The 22749-nt window shown below is 42.0% G+C and overlaps 2 long non-coding RNA genes across 4 annotated transcripts; both read right to left on the bottom strand.

Moving 5' to 3' along the window:
- Positions 1-797: 797 nt before the first annotated feature.
- On the bottom strand, positions 798-2625 carry LOC146577315 (uncharacterized). 3 transcript variants are annotated; one of them, XR_014889361.1, is made up of 5 exons: positions 2478-2625; positions 1868-1998; positions 1201-1308; positions 974-1095; positions 798-831 (listed from the first exon to the last, which is right to left on the bottom strand). It is a non-coding gene; the product is annotated as an uncharacterized LOC146577315 (long non-coding RNA). The 3 variants fall into 3 exon arrangements; XR_014889363.1 differs by having other exon boundaries at positions 1868-1988; positions 2478-2590; XR_014889362.1 differs by having other exon boundaries at positions 1868-1993; positions 2478-2589.
- A 189-nt stretch (positions 2626-2814) lies between these two features.
- LOC146577314 (uncharacterized) lies at positions 2815-5301 on the bottom strand. Its single transcript, XR_014889377.1, has 3 exons — positions 5060-5301; positions 3061-3236; positions 2815-2968 (listed from the first exon to the last, which is right to left on the bottom strand). It is a non-coding gene; the product is annotated as an uncharacterized LOC146577314 (long non-coding RNA).
- Between the last annotated feature and the right edge of the window lie 17448 nt (positions 5302-22749).

Raw genomic sequence — 22749 nt, 5'->3', positions numbered from 1 at the left:
GCTTTGAAATACTGAACTTTAAAATGTACCTGATGAAAGATCATTTACAGTGGCACTCTGTCAGGATCATTCTGACTGTAAGATCACTGTATTAATCTGAATCCTTCTGCAATGTGCTGTGAATGAATGCTGATGCAACTCACTGTGGGAAAGCTGTTAATAAAATGAATCTGTGACACATGCAACACATTCACAGAGGAAGGGGACACAAAGGGAGGACACGCAGAGGTTGTGTTGAAGTCAGAAATCCAAATCTTTATTAAAAAACAGGCGGCGGTTACAAACAGGAAGACAAGCAGTCCATCAAACAGTCTACAGGGTCAAACATACAGAGAATTCAAACAGCAGTAAAAAATAACTGGACACTGAAAAACTTAAAGCAATGTGAGACGCAATAAAAGGAAGCAGTGCAGTATCACTGAATTATCATCAATTACAAAAGAGAAAAACGACGATTTCTAAGGATTATTTTCTTAAATGCAGTTAGAGTGTGGCTGGTAAAGATGGAAACATACAGCATGTAAACTGTGTGAGTTTGTGAACTTTGTTAGTAACAAATGAGGTAAAAAAAAAACAACCCCAAAACAGACAAAACACAGAAAGAGGCTCTCAGTATTCATTAATAATTAGAAAGAAAAATTCTGGTCGTGGATTTTTACAGTCTTAGTTCCGCTCGCTGTCATCATTATAATCATCATGATCAATGGCGAGGTCCTGAGGTGGGCGGGGCTGTCTCTGGTGATGTCACCATGAAGGAACAGCATCTGGTGTGTTGGTGAAACATCCCAGTACACTGATGTAGTTTCCTCTCCAGCTGTTTGACATGTGACACTTGAACATTAAGGGGAAGAAGAAGAAACAGTGTTAGGTCAGGTGACCACATGGTTTCTAAAGTAACTGACAGGAAGTAACCAGGCCGTTAGAAATGGATGGCATGTGTTTAGAGTTACTGGAGTTGGGTAACTCTACTTACCAAAAGCAGAAGCACACAGATGAAGGATCAGATGCTGAATGTTGCAGGAACATGCTCATGTGTGGTGGTCATTCAGTGCTGCTCCGGCAGGTTAGACAGTCCAAGACTGATATGCTGCCCATCTGAGAGTTTGAAAACACACATGCAAAGATTGATTTTGTATTACAGTCAAAGTTGGATGTTCATTTTTGTCCTTTAAAAATGTTTGTGTATTTGAAAGCACTAACATTTAAGGATGACTTGGATTGTCTCCTTTAAAGGGGAGACAAGTGTATCCACTGATCCACGTCACTTTACCTGGATGATGACTCCTCCCCCCTCACTCAGAAACACTCCTAATATAACCAAGCAAGTAAATAATATTGAAGATTTACTTACATCATTACAAAAACAGCAAAAACATCTCCCTTTGATTCTATTTCTCCATTCCTGCTGAACATCAGGCAACAAATATCTCAATAAATCACAGTAAAATGTAAAGCACATGTTTTATAATAATAATAATGGATTGGATTTATATAGCGCTTTTCAAAGCACCTTACAATGCCACTATTCATTCACACACTGGTGGAAGCAGCTACGGTTGTAGCCACAGCTGCCCTGGGGCAGACTGACAGAAGCCAGGCTGCCATATCGCGCCATCGGCTCCTCTTGCCAACACCAGTTGGCGGTAGGGTAAAGTGTCTTGCCCAAGGACACAACGACCAGGACAGAGAGCCTGGGGATCGAACCGGCGACCTTCCGGTTACAGATGCGATTTCCAACCCCCTGAGCCACGGTCGCTAAAGCACATATTTTCTCTGCTTTGTCAAACTTCTGCAGAGCCTCTGTCAAGAAAAACATAACTGTAAGCATAAAACAAATATACATTTCATAACACGTCACTGGACAAACCTCGGTCAGTTGATTTCCTCTGTGCAGTGCAGACGAACATCAGTCAGCAAGTGACTCTGCTGGTTCTTTTGAGGAAACACCACCGTCTCTCCACACCGTCACCATCTGTGAGCACAAACTGCTGCTCTGCTCTGCAAGCATGTAGGAATCACATATCACACACACAGGGGTGAAGAAACATCAGAGCTCAACTTTGGATACTTTAGATCTAAACAGATCAAAGCAGCTCTTAGTTTCAGCAATCAGTGAGCAAACAAACAATGATACCAAACTGATTCTGTATGAATACAATATGGTATTTTCAATACAGGTGTCAAATTAATTTATTAAATCTAATACAGATATATGTATATTTTTTTGATAAATTAGTTTGCTAAATTATAAGAATATATTTTTTTTCATTTAACAATTGCAACTGAAAGAAATTAAATATTGAACAAAAATATATTGTCACATTCTGAGCATGCTCAGCACGCTGACAGACTTGAAGTTGCTACAGATTTTAAGAAGTGATAATTATAGGGAAGAAACTTCTCTTTTTCATCCGTTTAATCAAACATTTGATGCCTCAGCTGTCTCAGTCCTATAGCGTTCTGCAACTACAACTAACCTGAGGCTTGGATTTGGCTGCAGGTGCCCCTGTACATCCTTCTCAGCAGCACACATGTGGGTACCATTTAATCCCACTTCTTCCTGAGCTTTGCTTCATCACAAGACCAAAGATGGCATCCCGTGTCACAGTCTTATCATCATCCAGAAGAAACATTTGAAGAAACATCATGGAGAAGAAACATTTACGCGCCTCCTGGTTTTGTTTTCTGATCCTGCGAAAAGACAGGACAACAAAGCCCGGAGAACACGAGATACACAACATCCAACATTCAGACTCAACAGCCTCCATAAATGAAGAGCACCAGGTTGGTTCAATTATAGTAGATATGAGCATACTTCACATTACTGGGTATGAATAATAATGAGGAGGCAAACTTTGAAGATGCAGAGCATGATGTCCCATCATCAGACTGTAAACAAACATCCACCAGGCTTCTTTGTTGCCAAAATTGATGATTCTCCCATCACGGATCAGTAGCGTGTATTAACCTGTGGTATAAGCAGCAGTCACTGAAATATTACTGTTTCAGATAAGAGGACATAAAAGCCAGGGTGGGAGGGATCTCTGCAAACTGACTTACCTCTGCAAGTGTGAAGCTCAACAAAAATCTGACTCTCCAGTTACAGACAAACAAAACCTCCAGCTGGGAGATAGAAAACGCTGTCTGGGTCTGGATGTTGCTGGTCAGAGTCCCACATTAGCAGAGTGCTTCTTGGTCCCACTGACCCATGTGGACAGCGACTGTGGAGAACTGTTCTGGAAAACAGAGAAGAGAATTAAAATAAAAAAAAGCCAAACAGGATTTCCACAAAGACTCTCTTGGAATCAGCAATCAAAAAATCACTGGTTCATATTAAATATGAACAGGTTCCTTAAATGTTCAGATCTGATTTGATTTAATTTCCTTCACACAGCACATTCGTCCAGGCTGACAGGTAAACATAGAATTAATCTCAGGTAACATGACTCATAGTAGAGATTCAGTAAGAAAGATTGCAGGCTCTAATATTATTACCACACAATCCAAGGACACACCAACAGCTCAGATTTGTAGAACTATTTAAACAAATGTCTTCTGAATATTCAATTCAGGTTCACAGTGGGAGGGTGGGGGGGGGGGGGTTTTCGTGGAATTTTTTAAATAAAGTCTGCAACACAGAAAGAGCTGTGATCAAGCTATTTATTACTGCGCCAACACACATCAAACATCACAGTTCAGTCATGTCAGCGCTGCCACAGAGGTCGTGCTCCTCCTCCTTTATGCATTCCAAGGAAGAGGGAGGAAGTTACAAACTGATCCTACCACACTTCACGTGTCTCGCTATGAAACCTAACGCATCAATGGTTGTGCTGTTTTGTGCCCTTGGCCTTATCAGCACCTGTAAAGGGAGTTGTTTTCTCAAACTGCTGACGCTGAAGTAAGTTCATCTAGTTTTAGAAACATTCACTGAACAGTAACAGTGTCACAACTAAGCATATGCATAAGCACTTAAATACTTTAAATGAGAATAACAGAAAATTTCTTTTACAGGAGCTAGAGCCTGTCCCAGTAGTCACAGGTAGAGCACACCTGGACAGGTCACCAGTCTGTCAGAGGACTAACACAGAGACAGACATCAGAGTAACAAATCTATTTAAAACTAATGTAAGTTTGCTGCAGCTGTATGTATGAACATGTGTTTCTGTGCTCACAGTCCACCTCTCAGGAACCTGCAGTTCACTTTTAGTCTACTTTAAACAGACCTCACAAAAGGCTGATGTGGCTGGATCAGTAGTCTGATTTAAGTACGATACCTTTGGCCAGGGATTCATCTGGTGCATCGCTTCACTGCAGTCTTACGTATTTTCCCCACACCTGAATAAAAAAATACTGATATATACAAATAACAGCTTCAGCTGATGCAGCCTGACTCAATCCTAAATGTTCAGCACACAGAGACACAGAGGTGCTGTTTAAAGTTTAGTGTTAACCTGAGTCACTGATCATTTGCAGTATTACAGAGTCTGGCAGTCTTTGCATGATGTCAACGTCACTGTACGTTTCTAGCTGACTCTCAGGTGTGACAGGTGTGCCAGCAGGAAAGAGTAATAATAACCTGCATCCTGAGGTTTGTCATGCAGGATTAAAGGAGCCAGGCTTTGTTCACACAGCTAGGATTGTACACTGACCCTGGGTCAGTATAAGTATCATACAGTTTAAACGAAGCACTGAAACTTGCACATATTTATTATAGATGCACTGAAGCTAATCGAGATATTTGCTGTCAATCTGTGGCTGCGATTAAACACTTTACTGGAAACTTTATTAACTAGTAACTTCATCAGTCATGACAGAAGCTAATATTTCTGCTAACATCGTTTAAACAGGAACAGCTTTACTCCAATATAAGCTAACGTTTACACGGTAACTTTAAGCTAGCACCATAAAGACGGTAAAACGCGTAATAATATCTACAAATGCATCTTAAAGCTGTTATATTAGCACTCGGTGTATTACTAACATAACCACATTAACATTACTGACACTCGCTGACTTTTAATAGTCATTCTATAAATGCTGTCCGTTTAAATGGTCTTACCTGTACCCACTGCATATCCACCGGATTCCAGCCAGAGTGGATTCTGGAGTCTTCCACGCTCCTGTTAGTGATCCTCCATCTGGATGGATGAGAACAACCTTCTGAACAATCTAGCAGGAGATGGCCCATATCTATGGGACTGATTTGTGCTAATAACGCCCATTGTATGGACTGATAACAGCCGAAGCGGGTGAATAAAGTCACCCAGTAGCTAGCTGTGCCATTACCCAGCATACATCACTCCCTCCGTAAATGGAATAAACGATACAAAAGTATCGTTCTGCCTGTTTTTCAGGTAGTTGTTTACATTATATAATTTATTGTGTTCTGTATACGTCACTACAATGTGATTTCGGAAATATATAAATATACGGACAAAAGGCTCTTCCGCGGCAATCTCTTCAATCGGAGGACCCTTCACGTCAATTCCTGACGCGAGGGGGGTACCCTGCGCGTCCATAAGTGCAGCAGAGGGAGCCTGAGCATGCGTCACACGTTTGACGAGTTGGGAGTGAGAACGTGTTGCTGAGCCTGGTTAGTGAACTGAATCAGAGCTGTTCATCGATCCTACAGGTACTAACATACAAACACGATCAGCAGCTTCTCTCATATGAAGAACACACTTCAACATCTGCAGCAAATCCTGTGTTTTATGTTGATGTGACCAACATCTTGTGTTGAGTCTTTGAAGATGAGGAGCCAAACACAGACAGTGGATCCAGAAGGACTGTTTATTCAGGGCTTTAATACGACTGAACTGATGCTTCACATCCTGTTTAGAGACGATCGACCAACACAGGCTCAGTCCTCACTCATCACACGGACTTCAGTCACACTGGGATCAACAGAGGAGACTGTTCACCGTCACAGTTCAGCAACAATAATCAGAGCTTTTCTCTGCCCGTCTTGGTGAGGATCACATGTTCTGACACACAAAATATCTTCTGCTTTAACTCGTCTCTCTTTTTTAGTTTGGTTGTCGTGTTTTTCACTCTTTATTCCTGTCAGTGTCAAATATGAGAGCAAACTGTTTTGTGCAGGAGCCAAACCAACACCAAGCTGACCAAGAGAACCTATAACACCACCAGAATTTATTATCCAGACTTTACTGACAGATTTATGTGCAAGTAAATCTGTTTTTTTAATTATGTTCACTGCTTTCAGCCAAGGAAGCATTCGTTCTTAAAAGTTCACCTAACGAGTAAATCCTGTTCAGCAGAGTTCCAGTTTGTAGCACAGCTGATCTCTGTGACGCATCAACAGTAACAACAGTAGGGGTGGGCCATAGAAACGATATACGATAGAAATGATATAAATTTGGCCAACGATAGAGATTTTGACTATACCGCTCTACTGCAAAAGCGCATGTTGATGATGTCATCAAGCTGTGCCTGTTTTCGTCGAAAGCATCGCAGCAGCTACAACCATTATCATCTGCAAATTATGTCGGGCGACAGTCATAACAAAGAGATGAAGCACTTTTGAAATATGGGGAAAGCCAAAAACTGCACTTCCTCCACTTCCGTAACATTGATTCATTAATGTTGAATTCTCTCGCAGCTGCTCTGTTCCCATGTTGTTGCAGTATATTAATAATTCACGTTAACTTTTATCGAGTGGAAAAAAGTTGGCGTTCATCCTCCAGCTTCACTGTGCTAATGTTATGCTAACATAGCTGTGTCGCTAGCAATCACGTAGCACAACATTATATACCAGGTAGTCCAACTTCAGTAACCTGCAAACGCCACTGCTGTTTAGTTTTCTGTCTTCATTTATGTTGGAAGTGGTAGCAGAGCTGTACGTTTGAATTTGTTTCAAAAATCTCTCAGTCAGAATATGCTATGAAATGTTTAGGTGGAAGCTAGCGAGCTAACTTCCTGTTAACTTTTAACTCCATAAAAATTAATAACTTCTGTTTTCATGGATGTTAAACTTCATTGTTACACCTGGTAAAGCAGCAACGCTGATGATCAAAGAATTTAGACCGTTTTTAACTCTCAGTGTTTGTTTTACTTTGGGACCTGAAGCTGTCGGAGTTTTGGACCCAGATTCCTCTGTGAAGCTCCTCACTACGGCAGCCGTAATGCTCTGACGATCCATCAACCAGTGCTGCTTACCAAAGTTGTACTAAAACATTTTTAACAGATTTCTGCAGCCAAAATCGGTTCGAGGTCAGTAAGCACAACCAGAATTCATACATAAGGCACACTCTCGATTTTTGAGAAAATTAAAGGATTTTAAGCCTTATAGTGTGGAAAATACGTTATACAGAAGAAAAGAATATATCGTGATATATATCGTTACCGCACATGCTTCAAATTATATGGATTTGAGGCCATATCGCCCAGCCCTAAACAACAGGTTATTAAACACATCAGTTTGATCTACGGATCAGGTCATACATGGATGCTGTCCAAGATAAAGACAATGTTGGATAACACCTCCCACCCACTCCATGACATGTTGGTCAGTCACAGGAGCTCGTTCAGTGAGAGACTGAGATTACCGAAAAGCACCACTGAACGACACAGGAAATCATTCCTGCCTGTGGCTCCCTGTACAACGCATCCACTTAACACACTGTTTGCTGCTACAACTACACATGTTTCTTTTCCAAATATTTATTTATAAGTGACTTATGTATGTATGTATGTATATATATGTATATATTGTACTATTCTTAGTTAGCGTATTGTCTGTCTTGTCTTAATGTTGGTTTAAAATGGAGCACTGTAACAAAAAATAATTTCCCCCAGGGATCAATAAAGTATTCTGATTCTGATTCTGATTCTGATACATCAGGTTTACTTCATGTAAAATAAACGTCCCACTCTATGAGCTCCATCAGTCTGTGTACCTCCTCATTGTCATTTCTGAGCAGAGTTTACCTGCACACTTCCTCATGTCTGACAGTGTCACAGTGTGTGTGTGTGCCAACATTAACCAGCTTATCATCGGCTCCTTGTGCTTCATGAATAACTCAGACTGACAGAGTGATGAACAGAGCACAGAGGGAGGCTCTGCTCTGGTCCATCAAGCAGGATTCACATAGTAACATGTTTCTTCTTTGAACACTTCATTGTGTTTAACTTGAAACAGATTAAAAAGTGTTCGATTGTGCACTTCACACAGTCCTGAGTCACAGAGGCTTAAATGTGTTTGATTCTGAGAGGCTTTACTCCTGCATCAACATCAAGTATATGTAGGATTTAAACCGCAGTGAAAACATCCTTAAATATTGATGGTGTGTGAGAGAGTCTGTATTTACTTCTGATTATCTCTGTTTGCAGTGACCCTGAACTGAGCTGGAGCAGCTTCATGTTGTTTTGACGTCACTCAGTAAAACCTGAATGTCGGCTTCTGAAGAACAAACTGGTTTCATCTGTTTCCAGTTAAAGGGACGATCATTGTTCCACCAGTGATGTTGGATCCAAAGTTTCATTCAGATCGTTTTAAACTGTTTATCAAAGACAAATGTTTGAGTGCAGAGTAACTGACTGATAACCAGAGTGGATTCAGCCAATCATCAAATCATCTCATTGGTTTTATTTTATGTAAATACAAACGTCTCACTTCCTGATCTGCTCATAAAGTTCCTAAAGACAAACTGTTAAAGGAGGAAACAAAGCAAACTTACAGCTTCTTCACACACCAACAACAAGCTCCACAGCTGCACACTAAACACAGACACACAGGTGATTCCTGGAAGGAGGCGGGGCTTCACCTGAAGCAGGACAGGTGCAGACTTGATAGGAATTTTCCCCTCACAGGGAGGAGGCTGATCTTCAGATGAGTTCCTGTTAAATCTGATGAAACAAAGTTTCTGGGCAAAGCAGGGCACCTTCAGCCCCCTTCATCAGTCAGAAATCATTTGGGTGTCTGTGTGAAATGTCTGATTTTTAAAATCTTTTTGTAGACATATTTATTAAATGTTTAACAATTATATAGAAGAAAGACAATGTAAAGAACAAAACATGACAAAACAAAAATGAGTTGAAGTTATGAACTGTTTCTGAGAGACAAATAACACCAGGATCCTTTTTGTGTAGCTGACAGCTGGTAACTGTGCAGGGGCGGGTCTAGCAAAGTGTTGCCAGGGGGCAGGTAGGGCATTAACAGGGAGAGGGGGGCACAAAGACATACTTTTCTTTCTTGTTCTCATTTAAAATGTCTCACTTTTAATAAATAATTATCTGAATCTTACAACAAACGTTTCCATCTGATGTAAAATGTATAGAAATCCATTATTGTACATAGTCATTTTTTAGGGTCCCATCATAATTTCTTCAGAAGTAAGTACTGCATATGATGCCAGTGTTTCCCACATTTTCTAGATTCTGCACCAGTACTGTGTGTAAAATGCATCAAAAAGTCCGTTTGATTCTTTCTCACCTGTCTTTCTGTCTCCTTTCACTTTTTAAAGGTTGCCATGTTAGAAAGAATATTTTGCCCTGCCGTGCTGTTTATTGATGTGGCAAATGAATGGTTTATGCAAATATATCTAAATCTGTCATCAGTAATCAGCAATGATCATGTCTCACCTCTAGTCTCTGTCTTAATGTCAGGTTTCCACCGTGTGTTGTAGATGTTCAGGAGGTTAACTCGACCAACAGTCTACTTCCTGTTTAGAATACCAGGACAGGGAGGATGGTGTAGGTTTAAGTTTATTAGACTGATGCATGTATACCAACAAGACAGCGTCCATCACTGTGACAACAGCGTTTGTTTTCATTCAAAGGCTTCATGGTTTTTCCTTTAATACCTGGGGGGCCGGTCTCCAGTCAAAATGCCCGGGACCATTTTTTGTCCCAGTCCAGCCCTGGTGTCAGATCTGCATGCAGTGTCAATGAGACGATCAACAACAGATCAGACAAAACACTCAGGCGGACACTCCTCTGTAGAAGGAAACATGGAAAGTGTGAGGTAATCAGTGCACAACATCACTTTGTATTTCAGGCTGTTATTATAGCCCTGGTCAGGAGTCACAGTCAAGTGTGAGCTGCATGGCCCCTCTATGAACATTGTGGCTTTCCTAATGGCCCCTGTTGAGTCTAATTGTTGAATGTTGTCAATGTGTTTCTTAAATTTTACAGGTCTTAGTTCAATCTGTAGGATCAAGACATTCCTTTGATCCTGACCACCTCTCCACCCACTCTGTGCTGGGGGAGGATTATTGTCGACACATCTCTTGTGAAGATTCTGTTTCTTGTGTGGTCAGCTTCCTTCACCTCCACCACCACAGCCAAGGCATGCTGGGAAACTGAGGACACAGAGACGGAGAACTGAAGTGTCTGCTGTGTGTTGTTGAAATCTCCCAATTCTTTTAATCTTTGGGCTGAAGGAAGGACAATACTCGGTGTATAAATGTTCAATCAACAATCATTTATTTCCATACAATTCAATGTTTATGAGCATTAGAACCATCATGATGGGGAGACCTGCCTGCAGAGGGTCACAGCAAGTCCCAAAATGGTGACGGGTTACACAGCTTTTTATACTCTCTAGTGGCCCCCACCTAGTCGTAAAAGCCTAAACATTCACATTCTTTCTCTCTTACGGCGCCTAAATTATGACCTCGGCTCCCTGTCTTTCTGCTCTTCACAAAAGGAATGTGGTCTGTTTCTTCTATTATCTGCACAAGGTCCTCTGCACACAACATTTCTCTTCATGATTGAGTAGTATGAAATGTCAAGAACCCATGTAACCCATATAACATGTCAAGAACACAGTGTAACACATTCAACAGTGTCGAGTAATACAGGTCAATCCAATAGATCGAATGATTTTCACACTCTTTTAAGTCAGAAGTATAATGCAAACTAAAACTACATACTAATCACACACTCTATATTAAGGGTATAATATGATCTACAGCAGTATCATACTTCAACTATTTTGATTACATATATAAGGTAACATATAATAACAGAATAATATCGCAATTCCCCCTTTGATCTCTTTTCTCAAAGAGATCACTTACAACATGCACTCCAGCATTGCAAGGTCCAGGTTTTCTTGATCCTGAGGCCCTCTGTCCCCCTTTAACGGGTGGACCATCTGTGGGATGACCTCTGTGTTCACGCAGTTCAGATGCAAGAAAAGTTAGATTTACAACCATAACAGCAGTTACAGATGACACTCCCATCACTCCCCAATTCTCCCACAGCTTTATTTTGGTGCTCCAGTTTTCCACCCCCTTGATGCCCCCTTATACCTTTCAAATGTACTTAGACTAGAACCTCTGTCTAAGGAGCTTTTAACCTTTATTTTTATTGCTGCAGCTACCAGTATCTTCCAGTTGGGTGATTCTCAGCTTCTTTCTTCGACCTCCGGGGTTAGACCACCCTTTAGTCGTTGCACAGATCTGGGGATTATTCTGCCCTGATTTCAAACAAAGATCTGTGTGTTTTGGGGTCACCGCCGTGTCCCCCTTTTTGCCAAGAGCCTCTCGAACCTCGTTGGTCTGGTGTTCCTGGTTTTCGCCAACCCCTTCATGGTTATTGCTGTGTTTATGGGATCCATCTTCTCAAGGAGCTCAAACGCCATGACACTTGACCCCAGTTGCTGTCTCGGCAGTCCCTACATCTGTCTCTGCTGTGAAGGGTCCCCATGTCTCCGTGTCCCCGTCTGGTGTCTGTTCCCCTCTCTGCAAGAGACAGAAAACCAAAACACCTCTCTCCCTAGCCTTAATAATCTAATGATTATGATTTTCACACTCTTTTAAGTCAGAAGTATAATGCAAACTAAAACTACATACTAATCACACACTCTATATTAAAGGGTATAATATGATCTACAGCAGTATCATACTTCAACTACTTTGATTACATATATAAGGTAACATATGATAACAGAATAATATCACAGTTGTTACTACAATAACTTATCATTGAGCAACTTGTATATTTAATTTTACTTGTAAAACTATGCAAGTAGAATTGAATGGGGCACAGTGAGCTGAGCACAGGCCCACTCTGTGACACTCAGAGGTTTGTGGATATCATACTGAGAGTATTGGACACAGTGCAGCCAGCTTGCAGCCACTTTCCCACCGCTTTAGCACAATGTTTACATGAGACTCAGCCACACTAATGTTCCTGGGCAGACATGTGGTGCAGCATGGCTGATGGCACTGTACCTGCAGCTGTCATGGACAAGAACCACTCAATACCTCACCCAAGCCAAGCCTGTGCTGATGTTGTGATCTGAGACCGAGACACTAACCCAGGATCATGATATGATGTTGTGAGAGTTTCACTAAGAATTAGCTCTGATTACAAGATTTCAATCTATCGTAACTCTAATTTGTATTTACTTCAGTTTGTTCATCTTGGAGCTGTGTGCAGCTGAGGACAGTCTTATTATTACCAGGTGAGGATATGTAACAGCCACAGTCTGTAGAGATGATGTCACCATGGAGTGGTGATGTCACCGGAGCTGCCAATATGTGCTCCAGCCAAAGCTACACCAGAGGGTTGTGCTGTGTAACAGGTTGGTGCAGGTGGTGTTATCTACATTTGAACATTAGGCAACAGTCTCATGAAGACACTTTCTATTGTTCACTAAAGACCAACAATAACAGAGACAAAGGGAGAGCAGCAGAACTAGTGCTAACAATTAGCACTGCTAGCCTGCCCACCAACACCAGCTAATGTTCTAAAAACGATGATCAATGATTTTGCTGTAACGGCTCCAGCTGTCTGTGTCAGGGACACGTTGGAGATGAAGTGAGTGATCCAGTGACAAAGGTTTGGAAAGCTGCAGTCAGCTGAGACTAAAGGAGTCACCTGACCGAGAGACCAAATGTTTCACTGAGAACGTCCAGATGAACAGAATCAACCTTTGGGATAATCTGTTCCACACATCCATGTTTCACTTACTGCATTATATTTCCTCATTGCTGTGCACACAGGCCTGTGGCTTATAACCAACTCCAAGTTCAGACTCAGAGGCTGCTGAAGCTGTTTTCTGGAACAGAGACGTGTTGGATATAAAAGCAACTCTTCTTTATGTGTCAGCACTGAGGAAAGGAGCAGCTTCGTTTCTAAGTGTATGAAGGACTGTAGCAGTGTGTGTGTGAGCTTTATTTCACAGACAGAACCATGTCAAAAACACAACTTCAGGTAAAAACAATACAAAATCAAAGAGTCTGATCAGAAGGATTAAACAGAGGAGTGTGGGACTGTTTTTAACAGACAGCAGGTTAAGCCAGGCTGGAGGAGTAAACTGAGCCTCGGTGTGAGCAGCAGTGTGTTTGACAGGAAGCTGAGATAAACAGTCTGGAGCCCATTTAGTGCTTCATATGAAAGTGTGAGGATTTGAAAGCAAATCTAAAATCAAGCAGGAGTCAGTGTGAGAATGATTTGTGCTTTTCCTCAGTCAGATGCTGGGAGTTTCAGTTCATCCATGTTCAGCGTGCTGTGCTTTGTGTAACAGGAGAATATGACAGTATAAATCAAGTCTTCATGTCACTGAAAGCCTCCACAGTCTGCTATGGAGGTGCATCAGTTTGGATTTACAAGAAGAACATTTCTTAAACCTGCCACAAGATGGCGCTCCAACAGAAGGGATGTCCACAGTGTAACACAGACACACACATACTGTGTGAATGTGTGAGTGAATGGGCTTTCAACACAAGGCTTCTGCTGCTACCTTTAATGACATAATTAGCTAACAAGAACAAACTGTTAATTACCACCAAAGAACGGCTCCAGATTTTAGCTGCTGACCATTTTGTGAAACGTTGATTACATCAGCTTATTGTTGATTTTTCAACCTTAATATCAGCTGCTTTAAAGGAGCCTCGTTCTCTGGCAGTAACACTTTTCTTCACTAGATGCAGTGCAGGCACAGTCTGTGTTTCTAAACTACACACTAATGTTCATTGTTGTGCAGCTAAATCCTCCCTCTGGATGGGAAGAATCCCTGTCAGGCTTCAAACACCTGGCTTGGTGTTCTGGAGCTAATGTGTCACCTGTGAGGACTCTGAGATGAACACACAGCAGACACTTCAGTTCTCCGTCTGTGTGTCCTCAGTTTCCCAGCATGCCTTGGCTGTGGTGGTGGAGGTGAATGAGGGGGAACATGCTGCTCTGTCAGCACTCAGGTTTCATACCTGGTGATCTCAGAGGACAAAGCGGCGTTACAGCAGCGCACGTTGATGAGACCTGATGCTCTGAACAGTTCAGACTTCAGCCTCACTCTGAGAAAACAAACGACTGACTGTCAGCAGCAACTACACCTGCTCCATCAGAGAGAAGAACTGAGACTGAGAGACATACAGCTGCAGGTCAAAGGTCAGAAACGCCCGCTCTTTGTACGGGTCAGGAGTTAGTACTGCAGAGGTCAGAGGTCAGCTTGCTGACAAACCATTTGAAACAGTTTGGAGCTAAAAGCACAACAGCAGAGGAAAGAAGAGACACTGCAGAGATGATGCAAAATATTGTGTTTTGTTCTCAGCTGTCAAAAAGTGTAACACACGTGTTCCAGCACAGCCTTTGTGTACTTTCACTTCTCCATACTGTCCATTGGAAATCCTGTTTGTTACTTTTTGATTTCAGTCCATGTGTCCAAAGCAAACTTCTGTCCCACACTTTCTCTGCTGACTCTTCACCGATGCTCAGATGATCTCAGATGATTTCACCAGAACTCATCAAAATTCGGGCTCCACAGAAACCCAGACGTCACTAAACAAGCGTAACAAGCAAAGTGAAAACTGGTCGTTCAGCTTTATTGACCAAAGATAAGCTCACATGTCACCTCATGACACAGACACTTATTTCCACAGCATGCACGAGGACTGACAATAAGTGTCTATAAAGCCACTTCTATCTGCCACACCTGTGCTTCTGTCATGGTTGCTCTCCTCTCACTCTGTCATTTATCCACAGTCTGCCTCCCTCTGCTCCGTCAGCTGACGTCCTCTCTACACCACCTGCTGTGTTTTATCCTGCAAAAACACATTTAAGAAGCGTTGCACCGAGTAACGGGAGGAACTGCTATAAAATCCATTTAAAGGAGGTGGTGCTGAGTGCTGTGACTGGGGTCCCACCACTGACATCACGGGTGGAGGACATGTTGGAAAACTGCTACAAAGTGCTGTGCAGCCAGCAGAGCTTACAGTCTGTCCTGTGTGTCATACAGGCTCTCACACTTAGTGTTTCTGTGACACATTGAAGAGAAGTTTGTGTTGTTCACAGTTGTGCTTGTACTGAGTGACAGCTGACATGACCTAACAGGAATAATGTGTCTGTGCTGAATGAGAAGTAACACACAATGAAGTCTTGATGCATCTCAATCATCCAGGAAAGTGAGTCTGTTGCTTCTGTTCATCTGGACGCAGCGTTTTGTGGGAGAAACGTGTCGTCATCATCAGGTGACGTCTTCAGTCTCAGCTGCAGGTTTCAGTCTTACAAACAGGACATTTGCATAAAGACTGAAAGCAGCTGCAGGAACGATGGGCTGGGAGCTCCGTTCCTTCATCTTAATTATGCAGATTCTCAGGACCATTGATCAACAACCACTGATCCATGTCCATGAGTCCCATTCACAGAGATGTGGGAATGGCTGCAGTCACAGCATGTAAGATGGAAATAAATGAGAAGTATTTAGCTGAAGTGGATTTGATTTATGTTACTTCTTTTTTAACTTGTAGTTCTACATTGGAAGATTATTGTGATATTGAAATATAAAAATACATTTATATTCTATTATTTTCTCAAAATAAGCGTCACACTCGTGGAAGCCGGTGTAGCCGCCGAAACGCCTGCATTTATGGAGACTTTCAGCCCCAGGTAGGCCAGTTATGGATCTTGGATCCACATTATGTCAGCATAAAATACATACTTGGGCAGAATTTTGCAAATATCTATTTTTCATTTTGTAGCAGCATAGAGCTTTTTTCCAATTATTTTTTAAAAGTCAGGTCAAGGCTCCAAAAGCCCAAAGGCGATATAACAGTTTGTGTTTGCTACATGGATCATTGTAGTTCAGCTTTCCTTTGTTATATTTCTTTAAGAGCTCAAAATGTGTTCATTACATAAATCAAATGTAATTTTCTCTGTAGCACTTCATGGATTTCATAAGCAACACACTGTAGTTGTTCACACAAAGCATAAAGGTAAAAACAATATACACAGTGTTATCTTCATTTTAGATGTCACAAAGTATTTGCGGCTCCCAGTGTTTTCCCGAACCCTGACCCTTTGCGTGGAAACCGGGTCCAAAAGGCTCTTTGGGTGTTAAAGGTTGCTGACCCCTGCACTAGGCCCAACTGACACATATATTTGATTCCAAATACAAAAAATAATGTGTAACCTGCTGGAAGAATGTAGGAGGTTGAGACAGGATCTCAACACTTGGTGTCTGCAACAAAAGACAACAATATGTGGGGCGATCGTGGCTCAAGAGTTGGCAGCTCGTCTTGTAATCGGAAGGTTGCCGGTTCGAGCCCCGGCTGGGACAGTCTCGGTCGTTGTGTCCTTGGGCAAAAAAGCACTTTGGGGTCCTTAGGGACGAGTAAAGCGCTCTACAAATACAGGCCATGTAATGGCAGAAACATTCTCTAGTGTAAATCCTGACTAGTTCATTAACTACAGATCAGTTTCAGTGAACATTATTCACAGAGGGATCTGAGTTCCTTATACCAGACTCTACAGAAACTGTAACACTGTACAGCTCTGCGACTCAACAATATGACAACAATGTAACACACACTAGAATCATCAAATAAAGCCCCACTAACCACTAGAACTAGAACTAACTAACTAGCACTGGACACTTGCATATTAGAGATTTCTACCACCATAGGAGGCGAGATATCATCCTTGAACCAGAGCATCCAGCCCTCAATTTCGGACATAAAAAGCGACGTGGCCAGGCATGATAACACTTTGACTGAACTGCAGGACTGTGCCTCGAACCACTCTGACACCATCGCCACTCTCCAGGCCACTGTGGAGCGTTTGTCTGCGGAGGTAAAGAAGTTAGATGAGAGATGTGGAGCTCTTGAGGCACTCCAGGAGGAATCATTTAAGAACTGCAGGAATACCAGAAGGCACAGAGGGACCCAAGATGACTGAGTTGGTTCACACCTGTTGGCGGAGGCGCTATCTCTCGAGGAGAAGCCACTCATCGATCGAGCACATAGAGTGAATCGCCAGCGTCCCAAACAAAGTCATCTTCCTCGGCCCATCATCTTGAGATTGCACTACTACCACATTGGTGAGGAAATTCTGCTGAAAGCTGCAGAGAACAAGAACCTGATGTATAAGGGTTTTTAAAATAAACATCCTCCCAGATTTCCCTCCCTCTGTTGGAAACGCAGAGCCGCATTTGCAAATATGAGAGGAAGACTACGTGGGATGACCGGCGTCAGGTACAGACTGCTATACCCTGCAAAGCTGTTAGTGACCCATGGTGATGTGAGGAAAAGCTTTACCGATCCCAAAGAGACCGTAGACTACGCGGAGAAGCACCTCTCCCACCCACCTTCAAATGTATTAAAAGCAAGGATATATCTATATGTCTAACGCTGACACAGCACTGTGTTTCTTCTTTTCCCTTTATATTCCATGTAAAGGTGAATATGGAGCGTTTATGGAGCTCCTTTATTGACCAGCTGTCAGTTAGAAGGTAAGAGTTACTAGGTTAACAGAGGTTAGCAGTAACAGTACGGGGAAGTATATTGTGTTGTTCTTTTGTTGTTTTTTATTTTATCCTACTTTACTTTGTTATTTTGATTTTACCTGTTGTGAGTGCTTCCCGTAATTCTCCTTTTTCTTGCGCCGCTGCGGCCAGAGTTCACAACATTACATATTTTTGTATCTATAAACAGGAAGCTGACACTCTCCAGACTTTATCAAAGGTGTGAGCGTCACAGCAGAGGCCTTTGTGTCAACGTAGCTGAAGACAAAACACAGAAACACATGAAGGAGATTTTCCTGGCCTGGATTTTATACAAATATTCTGCAGTACATCAAAAATGAAAGAAAACCATTAGTCAACATATGAACATCACCTCTGAAGTTACAGAGCTTTGATTGGAGACACAGCTGAGCGTTTTGCATTTTGCATAATTAATTACATAATTAATTATGTAACCATAATTAAATGGTTACATCATCTTTAAAGTCCCCAGAGATCAGGAAAAGGGCCTGAGGGTGCTGTGTTTGGAGTCTGCTGGTTACAGTGTGCAGGACCTCACAGGCTGCTGCAGCGTTAGCAGAGGGCGGGACATACACAGCTATCATAATCACGTGTGTAAACTCTCGTGGTAGATAGTACGGTCTCATGCTAACCGCTAGCAGCTCAATGTCCTTACAGCATAGCGTCTCTTTGATAGAGAAATGCCCAGAGTTACACCATCTATCGTTCACAAACACAGCCAGACCCCCTCCTCCCTTCTTACCACTCTCCGCTGTTCTGTCATAAGAGGCTCAGCAGCTAAAGCAGCACACCTGGGTCTCCCAGCCTATTAAAAGCAGCCCTTTGCTTCACCTGCTTCACTAAACATTATTATTTTAAGCAGAGTGGTGTGATTTATGTAGGCATTGCTGTGTGACAGGATGACTTTTCTTGCACACCCACCAAATGAGGGCGCACATGCTTCCACGCCCACTGGTGACTGCACACATCCTTTCAAGGAAGCATTTCATTCATCCCTAACAAATGGAACAAAACACTGTGCAGCGTGTTCAGGTTTGAACGTGGCCCTGGCCTCTCTCTGCATCCACCTGGCACATGCAACACACATCCACTCCCTGCTGAACTGCTTGTATTTGATGTGTTGAAGTTTTGGTAAAGTTTGAATAAATTCCACTTTATTTATAGGAACATTTCATCTGTGGACTCCTGCTTCCCCTCTCCTTGAGCCAGTTTGTGACGGGAACATGACATAAGAAAAGTAATTTATCCCTTTTTGATTCTGTGTATCTGGCGCTCATCCAGTGAGTTCACACTTGGCAGAAACAGACTGAATTTGTCTGGAGAACTTTGGCTTCAGCCAAGTTAGATAAACACACTGTGTCTCTGTCAAAACAGCAGTGTAGTTGTGGCACCCCTGTGAGGGAATGACCACATGAATATTATTTTGTGTAAAACACTCATGTAACGGGACATTTTTCATTGCTATATGTATTTATTTTCAGTTTCTTTAAGAGGATAGAAAATCCATGTAACAGGGATTCATTTTATGTTAGAAAGCAGTGAGGGCGGAACTTTGGTGCTTGCTCCGGGGTTTCGGGGTGCAGTAAGTGGAGCCCACCTTCCGCTGCTTCCTCAGACACGTTCTGGAGGAAAGCAGAGACGCATCGTGTCTTCCTTACTCTGCTCTTCACCTGCTTTTACAGGTCGGTACACGGTGCTCGCACCGAAAATGTTGTTTATTGTCACCATGGTTACCCACGTTAATGTGAATGGGAGAGTTAAGGCGGTCCGCCAAAGTTATTTATATGTAAACACGGGAGAAAACCAGAGTAGTGTCCCGCGCGACCGCACCGCGAGCCCGCTCGTTAGGTGGAGCGCTCGTGAAGCAGAGTCAGTGCGCTCCTATGCTCTGTGCAAACGTGTTGTAATGCTCCAATCAAATCAGTTCTGTGAGATGTGAATGTTAATAGTTCTGTTAAAGTGACTGAGTAGATTAGCTAGTGTAACACAAGCACTCTGAGCAACTCTGTGTAGCTAACAGAGGCATTCATGGGTTGATTCAACAAGCTGTGTTTCATGATGCACTAAATAGTGATTTTGCCATTAAATTACTGGAGGGAACAAATGTAATGTATTTACCAATGCTGTTATTGAATAGAACTGTTTAGCCAGTAAGACACTGCAGAAGACAATGTGATGTGTTTATTGATATGATAAAAGGATGTAGCTGTTATGGAAAGAAGTGTGAACTTGAGAAACTGAACCAGTTAAAAAGAGTATATTTCACTGATGTTGTGAAATAAGTAAATGTCATTGATGTGAATGAGGAACCAGCTGAACAGTATATTGAAAGCTCATGTTTAGTGTTTTATAGCATTTATTTGTGTGAAATAAATCAGACTCAGACACGTTCTGGAGGAAAGCAGAGACGCATCGTGTCTTCCTTACTCTGCTCTTCACCTGCTTTTACAGGTAACATATTTGTCATCGAGGTCTTCATCCTTGGGACCCGTAACATAGTAACTTCTTCATTGTTATACTTCTATAGTTTTCCCATTTTGTGAGCTGTGGATGTGGAAAGTGTCTCAGTGACACATCCACATGAAAACGGCGTTACCTTCGTTCATTTGCACGTCAAATGAACGAGCTGTTTGGACTTTAACGTCACAGCTGATGCTTCGATACTCGAACTCAAGAGTTCAGCTTCCACTCAGAGGTACAAGTACACACAGCAAAGATAAACGTGTACACAAGGTGGAACCCACAAGTGCACAGCTCCGACCAGAGATGGGCAGTAATCCGATTACTTTTTTCAAGAAACGCGTAAATTGAGGGATTACTATTGCAAAAAAGGTAATTAGATTACTGTTACTTTCCCGTAAGCACACTGCGTTACTGCGTTACTAAAACCGCAGCTGTGTGCAGATGAACAATGGATAATCTATCGAGTGTGGAGAGAGTGTGAGCGTGCAGCGTTTAAAGCGTGGAAGCACTGACCTTACTTTGAGTTTGACTCTGTAAAAAGTGACAAAAACATTAGCATCCGCTGTTCACTGCGTGGGAAGACAACATGCTCACTCACTATGTGTTAATGGGCATGCTTATTTATAACTTTGATAAAATGTCATAAAAATAATTCCATGCCAGCTCACCATTGGTGATCAGGTAGTTTCTGTTCCAGTTCCAGTCCCATAAATCATGAAGCTTGCTGCCAGAAAAGCTTCAAATCTCCTTTGAAAGCTGTTTGTGGTCTTGATTGTGGGAGCTTCAGTTGTCTGACTCCAGCTGCCACACAGTGCTCACTGATATCATTTGCAAAAACCCCAGTGTGACAATATTTATCAGGAAGTGACGACTTTTCTTTGAACATTTGCTAAGGCTAAGCCGTGCTTTCTACCACAGTTGGGAATTTCCTGGTTTACAACAAATTATTGTGTCAACACCGCATAAGATTTCAAACTACAGGAAAATCACTGGAGTTATAAGAGGCAGACAACGACACACACACCACATGCATGCTGTTGCTATTTATTGTGGATTAACCTGTCAAGGGCAAGAACAAAATAATTCTGCCTCAAATACAGGAAATCATAGCTTTCCTGTATTTCCTCCATTGTTGGCATGCTGGTTAGTGCTGTTGCTCCACAGTAAGAAGGTCCTGGGCTAAATTATCCATGAATGTAAACGGCTGTGTGTTTCTATCTGATAGACTGGTGAGCTGTCCAGGGTGTACCCTGCCTGGTAACCTATCACTTCAGGGTTATTTCCCAGCCCTGCTGCAACCAGGATAGAGATAGGAGGATGGTAGTTGTTGTAGACCCATTCAATTTCAATTGAAGGATTAAAATGTTCCAGGAGCTCAACTTACTCCATCTGAACATGTTTCAATCGTGTTTTATGAACACAACATGCAGCTTTACTGAATATGAAAAGGTTGTGTTGATTTAACTCAGTTGTTTAAGTTTCTGCCAAAGCAAAACCTTTGTGTGCAACCAGTGTCCACTATTGAATCAAGTAAATCCAACATGTTTTTGTCAGTGCAAAAGGAGTTACGGTGCCTGTATTCCTGCACAATATTGTCCCGGGAGGGAGGAAAACTTTCTGGTGAAGTTTTGGTTGATTTTTGGGTTTTGCTTGACACTAGGTTGATTTTATCAGTGAGGTTTGGATTGTTTTCTTTCTCTAAGAGAGAGAAAGATGGTTTTATGCTTGGACATGTTTGCAATGGGCCCCAGTATTTGTTACTTTATTAGTATTTTATTGGTTGCGTTTGTTTGTGCTTTTGTTACAGTGCACTGAGATAAGAACATCTGAGAGGTGTGATCCACCGGTGGTGATATTTTGGTATTTTGTGAGTTCCCGATTTAACAAATCAGCTCTTTAATCCAGACCTGAGAGGTTGAACTTTAAAGCGCTATAAAATATTCTTACTGGAAACAGTGGCAAAGTGTTTTTCTCCATGATTATAATGGGCTTGGGAGAAATTCACTTATATGGGACATTGATCACATGAGAAGTCCTGAGCCTAAAAGGATTGCAGCGAGTCAATCCAGTCCAAAAACAAGGAGCTGTTTTCCTTTAAAACGATGACGTCATCTTGCTGGTGATGGAGGCTCGAATAGGCTGCGCGTGAGACTCCATTATCAGCAATATCTGGTATGAATGTGTGTGGATGTATGCATGTGACTGGACTGTGATGGACTGACGACTAAAAGTTAACTGACTTGATACTGAGACAAAAACGGTGCCGACTTTAGGATTAGTGAATGTCCACAACAATTCACCCAGCCTGTAGAAGAAGGGTGGAGGTTTTGTCTTGCTTTGTTTGTGCAGGAGCAGAAGGATGACAGAGACTAAAGGGGGAGGCTGTAGCTTCACATGAGTGTGAGCTGCAGACTGAACCCTTTGGTTGCTAATGTTGAGTCACTGATGTTTGCATTAAGAAAATTGTGTTTTATTAGCTGTGTTTTAATTAAGGTATCACATTATATTGTTGGGAATGTTAAATGCTAAAGTGAAGAAAAGCTTTGATTTCACTCATGACT

The sequence above is a fragment of the Mchenga conophoros genome, linkage group LG3, assembly GCF_057382185.1.
Source record: "Mchenga conophoros isolate Kocher_MC1m ecotype Shallow Benthic linkage group LG3, M_conophoros_male_GT1.1, whole genome shotgun sequence".
NCBI lineage: Eukaryota > Metazoa > Chordata > Actinopteri > Cichliformes > Cichlidae > Mchenga > Mchenga conophoros.
Note: the sequence above shows the minus strand (reverse complement) of the source record. Positions and strands in the feature narration are given on the sequence as shown.